Source organism: Austrofundulus limnaeus, unplaced genomic scaffold, assembly GCF_001266775.1.
Source record: "Austrofundulus limnaeus strain Quisiro unplaced genomic scaffold, Austrofundulus_limnaeus-1.0 Scaffold44, whole genome shotgun sequence".
Lineage (NCBI taxonomy): Eukaryota > Metazoa > Chordata > Actinopteri > Cyprinodontiformes > Rivulidae > Austrofundulus > Austrofundulus limnaeus.
Genome location: NW_013952446.1, coordinates 725,980 through 732,954, shown reverse-complemented (window position 1 = coordinate 732,954; position 6,975 = coordinate 725,980).

Genomic DNA, 6,975 nt, shown 5'->3' with positions numbered 1-6,975 from the left:
AAATGATGTGAGGATGGTTCTTCTGAAAAAAAAATCATATTTTAAAAAAGAATGGTAGATATTATATTTGCCTCAAAATATTTCCACACAGTCAGGGAATAGGATTTTATTATTTTATTCCAGAGGTCTTGGTTTAACTTAAGTTTATATGTTCAGAAAAAATATGAAGTCATCCAGTTCCACAAATTCACATCCATGCGGTTTCTTGGTTTGTGTGTCAGCAACTTGTTCCTACTTTTCACGTGGCGCTTCGCAAATGCTTATTGGGTTAACATGAGGCAGTCAGGTAACAAGTAATCATATCTGAAAGATTTTTAACTTCTGAGTCATACAAGTTTTATTCAAGTGATTAGATGGAAAATAAGTCAAACTAAAGGAGCATGTGGGCATTTGTATTAAAACACAAAAAATATATTGTGAATTTTATGAATTTGCTTGGATTGAACCTTACCAAAAAGTCACACATGATGTGCTGCAAATGCAGGGAATCCAGAAAAAAAAGAATAAAAAATAAGAAAAAAGTAGAGAAAGACAGGCAGACAACATGTGTGTGCAAATTTTCCTCATAATTTTGTCATAAAACACAGATGGGCTTCATGCACAAAACCAGAAAACATGGTTACTGGACTTTCACAGACAGGTTTGTGGATTACACGCCAAAAACTGTACGCAACTTTAATCACTGCGGACATTTTTGAACAGCACTTTGGGGGTAAACTGCTGAAAGCACACTTGAGCCAGACATAGCACATATAGCACTCCACTCACATGCATGTGGCCGAGACTGGCTTCAATTAAAACACTATTACTGTCAAAACTAATCAACACTCCTCATGGGGATCTCAGCTGCAGTAATTAAGCTTCCATTTATCTGTGCTGTCCACACAGAGCTGAGGTTCAAGTCTGCCATTAAAATCCCACAGATGGTATTATCTAATTTTCTGGTTTACCATATTGATTCAGTGGAATATTTGGAAAATCACCGTTTATCATGAGAACAAGGTATTTATAGCCTATATTGGTTGAGTAGATCATAAATCTCTTTTGAAACGTTGGCCGCAGGCTGCCAGACTCTGGCCTCGGTCCACCCCGCTCTGCTAGATTCGTACCTGGAGCCTGTTAGGCACAGTTCTGTCATAAGGGTTGTTACTAACCTCAGGCTTCAGAAAAGCTGAGACCAAAAACCCCACAGGAATCACAACTAAAAGCTTTTATTTTGAAGGGAAGAGGAAGTGGAATGATACAACGTCTGCAGGAAGGAACATAGTGGAGGTAAGTATTTTTTTCAGAAGTGAATTCAGCAACATGACTTTAATCTGTGTGCATTGCCAATGCAATGCACACTATTGTGATTCGTTTCCCATCCAAGTCATCTCAACTTTGCCATGCTTCTCCTCCTGCATACTTTGTCCTAGAGCTGCCATTGTAATTTATATCTGTAAAGCCCCTGTGCCAAATGATGGCTATGCCTTTTGGTGCCTGTAAAACTTATAAGTTTTGAAATATTAATGTTTAATAAATTATAATGGCAGTCAATGGAGCCTTGTATTGGTCCAATACTGCCCCCCCTGCTGCATCTACACAATATGGTACAGCACCATAGTTTCATAATATTTAAACTCAGTAGTTCAGTGATTACAATATTAATATGATTGTATTTTGATGTTTTACTGTAATACTGTCTTTATGTTGTCCTATTGCTGTAATATATTGCACTTAAGTGTCAATAATTGCATTGGCAAGGTAAACTTTTTCTGTATACATACAATCCAATCCCTGGGATTGTCCTCTGCCACATCTCCTATAGTCTCATGATGAGCACTGTGGGCTTTCATGTGGGAGATCAGGGTTCAAATCCAGCTACTGCAACTTTAACAAACGTCTCTTCAAACTTCATATTGTCACACAATTACCTTAATTACAAACACCTGCTGACGTGATAGGCACAAGCTGATATAGAAAACACATTTGAACTTGGTCAAAGTTCATTCTGAAAGTCCAATGCTCCTGCCTACATTGTCCTACAGCTGCCATTGTAATTTCTATCTGTAAAGGTCCTGCGCCAAATGATTGCTATGCCTTTTGGTACCTGTACAACTTGTACTTTTTGAAATATTAATGTTGAAAATTTATTCTAAATTCATAAAATGAGAGTCAACGGGGCCTTGTAATGGTCCAACACTGCCCCCAGCTGTACTTAACTTGGTACTGCGCCATAGTTTTTTATATTTAATCTCAATAGTTCAGTGTTTACAATACTAATATGATTGTATTTTGATGTTTTACTATATCATTATCTTAATATTGCTCTATTGTTGTGATATTATGCAGTTTAGTGTCAATAATTGTATTGGCATTGTGGCCTCTTTCTGCACACATACAAACTAACCCCTGGCACCTCACCCTGCCACAGCTCCAACATTCTAATGGTCTATGTCATGGACTTTCAAATGGGAGATCAGGGTTCAAAACCCAGCTAAAGCAACTTTAACAAAAAATCTCTTCAAACTTCATATTGTCACACAATTACCTTAATTACAAACACCTGCTCATGTGACAGCCAGAAGCTGGTATAGAAAACACATTTGAACTTGGTCCCATTTCATTCTGCAAGTCCAATGCTGCAGGCAAAGCCTTGCTGCAATGACATGCTACATGGCAAGGCACACTTATTTTTACATCTTAAAAACCCATGTCTAATGATGTTTGAAATTGTTCTTTTCTTTTACATGTTTTTTTGGGGTGGGATTCCTAGTGTCCAGGGTAACAGGCTCAGGCAGACTGAACAGGTGAGCAGATTTCTCTCTACTTTGTTTAGGAGGTGATTCACAGAGAGGATCATCCAGATGATATTCCAGAAATGGAGTTCAGAAGACAGAACCAGAACACTTGGAGGAATCCATGATAAATATAAGTAAACTTAGGAGCAGTGGGCAAAACACAGAGATTACTCAGGAGGCTTGGGAACCTCTCAGAGTCTGTCCAACAACAGCTCAGCCTTAAGTCTTGCCAATGAGCCCAGATATGATAGAAGAAAACCCATAACACAAATAGAGGAGGAGGGAAGAATGTGGGCTCATTTTTCTTTTTTAATAAGACAAACTCAGCTGAGATGACTATATTTATTCCTCCACGTTTGTCAAACTAAATCAACATTAGCTCTAGAAAAATCAAAGAAGCATAGGCTGGTTTAACAGCCATGCTTCTTGTACACCTTTGTGAAATGATTTGCTCATGAGACACTGCAAACATCAAAGTTGTCTAAAACAGTCAGGCACATCTTCAGATAGTGTGCTTCTGTGTGTTGCCACTTCCTGCAGCTCAAGGCAAAAAGGGCAAATTTTCTGCCAGAGGCTGTCATGGCCTTCTGTCTTCTTGCTTTCATGTGGTCAGCAGTTTGCCTGAGAAGGGTCACTGTTATCGATTAAATAATCTGAGTCAGTTAAGTCAGTCACAAGGTGCATTCATGTTCCCAACTGAAGGCTATTAGCTCTTCAGAAATGGCCTAATCCATCTTCCAGACTGATGAGGGGATAGAGACAATTATCTGCCAAGCAACATGTTTGGCTTTAAACAAAGCCATGCTCATCCGCTTGCTACACGGCCTTTAGATGATCTTCCAGGAATGTGAAGTTAAAAGATGTTTATGCTGGAAGTTTGATTAAAGTGATCCTGCCAGCGATCCTGGTCAATGACCTGGGTCCTGCTCAGGATTCAGACTGGACATGACTGGAATAATAAAGCTTTATTTTCACTGGCTCATACGAACGTCACACTAGAGACGTCATGCGCTTCTTCAAACTGGGTTGGATCTTAATCCCATTTATAGGCTAAAATCACAAAAACGTATTTAATGTATAGAAGTAAAACATAATGAAAAATAATAAATGTAAAAATCAAAGAGCTACAAATACAGATCCTGACAAAAGGCATGCAGGAGAATAGAAGATCAGACAATCAAACTACTGGAGGAGCTCAACAAATTAAAAAAAGCCCAAATAAAAATAATAAAGATCATATTTTTCTTTTTCATATGGAAAAAATTTGTGTAAAAATATTTAAACTATTGCAACTATTGCTGCTTCTGTCTGCCAAGGGAGTTGCGTCTTATAGCTTTTTCTTTTTCCTCTATGAAATCAAAACATTGTGCTTTTAAAGCCGTTTGTCAGATCTGTTTTTTATAAATTATAGGGAAACCATATGGTCAGCCATATTACTTTTTTCAAGTTTTAACATTAGGGACTGACAACCCTGACGGTCTGCTGCCTTCAGGGTGTCCTTGTAGTTGTTTTGTATGTTTTTCTGCCTCATTAAACAGAAACTACACGGCAGATTTTCAGGAAGTTTGGTAAAAATTTGGAACATTGAGAAAATCAAATAATGCAGATAGAGTCTCTCTGCTCCTGTGCCACCACGCATTTCATTTTTCACTATATACACTGTTTAAAGAAAACAACAAATGACTGGAATCCGTCAATAAAGTTCTGTTCAAAGCACCAAATAACAATAATTTTTAGAAAATTTTAGCTCACTTTATCAGATTTATTTGAATCCAGACTTCATGTGAACTTCGGACCAAACATCCCAAAATATTCTGTCTGTTTCATAACTAAAACAGAGCTGCCACATCTCCCACACAGACTCCAGAAACATAGTTAGCAAAATTTCCACTTAGAAAATTACCTTTAGAAATATGCATTTGCTTTGTTTTTGTGTGAAAAAAGAAGATTGCATTCAAATGTTCATGTTGTCTAATTCGAAAAACACGTGTTTGAACATTTGCATATTAAAAAAAATCAGAAAACTAATAAAGAAAAAAGATTTTATGGGGGCATGTTTTAAATAAATTAAAACCCATTAAAAATAATCAAAATACCATGTTTCACTGCATCATGCTGACATTAAAATAAGTCCATGAAATGTGAATAAAGATTAATTTGTTTAATGAGATGATTCTTTCTGAGCAAATTTAATTACTTTTCAATCACAGTTTTTTTGTACTGCTTATATCTGTGTACATATAAAAAAACTTTATAATAAGAGTATGTTCTTACACTTAGACAACTGTTCAGTTCATCTCTGCACAACAGAATAGACATTAAAATCTTACACTAAATTTAGCTAAAAAAGGTTCCCATGTAAAATATGCAGACCAAAAGTCTGAATAATATTATCTACAATCATCTTCAGTTGAATGAGCAAGCGCTTAACAAATTTGTTTCTTTTGCGTCATACAAACGTGTAATTTCCTGGAATCAGACCTGCTTCCTTTCAGCCACCTGCAGAATGATCCATTTCATCTGGCTGCCAGCTCACATCTGGACTTCTTAAAAAAGGGAAGGACTCTAAAACTTGAATAATTTGTTCATCATCCAGCTTGGGTGTACTCCTGGTCATGTCTGTGTGAGTCACATGTACGTCAGCGACAGTCTTTTTGCTCAGCTCCAACTCACCGATGAAAACATCGCTGATATGTTACTGGGTGTCATCTGTGGGGAACCCCAAACTTGTGCAAACAGCCGAACGTCTAGATGATCCTGAATCAACAGCTGACTGGGCCAAGTCATGCTTTGGGCTGATGGAAAGGTGGTCAGCTGAAATTCTTACCGGAAAGTCTCACGGTTAATAAATAATAATGTACAGAACACATTCAGACAAACAAGAGAAGAAGTATTTTCTGTGAAAATACAGGGAATGTTCAGAGCTGAATGACTAGCTACGGGCTAAAACGTGAGCTAAAATGAACAAAACACAATCTAAAAGCCAAAAAATTGCACAGTGCTAAAAGCTGAAACCTTCATTTTGAATTTTGTTGTTCTTTGTTTGACTGTTTTCTCTTACTGTGCGTGCAGCGTACTGTTTTATTCTGCTAAAGAATCAAAAGGTTACACTGAGAGTTTGTGCTAAAGGTGTCAGCTATGTCTGGAAGTGTGTTCTCTAATGAGACTGTGGTTCCTTGTATAAGGACCACCTGCATAGCACAACTCAGCATAAAAGGAGCTACTATTTCACTATATAAAGAGCTTTTCTTTTTCTTTTTTCTTTTTTTTTTAAACCAATCGACTTGCAACTAATGCCAAAGCAGTTGGGTGTGAAGCACGTCTGATTTTGACGTGTGACCTTAATCTTACCTTGGAATTCAATTCAGGTTGCAAAATTGCTGTCAGGTAAATGAGCACTGATATGTTCTGAGATATTAGTTTACAAATTATTTAAATTATTGGACACAAGAGTACACATGCTGATATCAAAACAAAAAAAAAAAGAAAGAAGTTAAGCACCTAGACTGTGGTGGAAATTAATCAAAACACAATGAAAGGTTGTCTGAATGTAATACAGTGATTATATCATGTGGGTAACAGAGTTGACACTAAGGGCACAATCTGGTTTCTGGTCAGTAGAGTGATGACATACCCAGATCACATGACAGACAAATTCAATCAACCACCTATCCTTCTGCAAAATCACAATGTGACCCCTATCAAACTCTGATGAGTGCTGACAATACTGCTAATGTTCTGCAGGATGTCCTCTGTCTTTGCTAACCTTTATTTAAGATTTTGACTGACTGTTGGATGATCTGAAAAATACCACTTATGCTCCGAACCAGGGCTAATCAACTAAATTGCTCAGGGGCCTTTCCATCCAGCAAGGAAACAAATACAGACAACCTATTTTTTTTCAGATTTTAATCTATTTTATAAGAATTTGACTCTGTGATGGATTTGCGAGCTGCCCAGGGTGTTCCCCGCCCCTCGCACATATGGGCATAAATGACATCTGAGACCCAGATAGGAGGAAGCAGGTACAGATAATGAATGGATGGATGGATGGATGGATGGATGGATGGATGGATGGATGGATGGATGGATGTCTTTGGCAAGGAGACTTACTTGTAAATGCCCTTTCATAGATCATCTGTGTAACAGGATTGCCACTCTGACTGGAATATTTATCATTCAAATAGAATATATA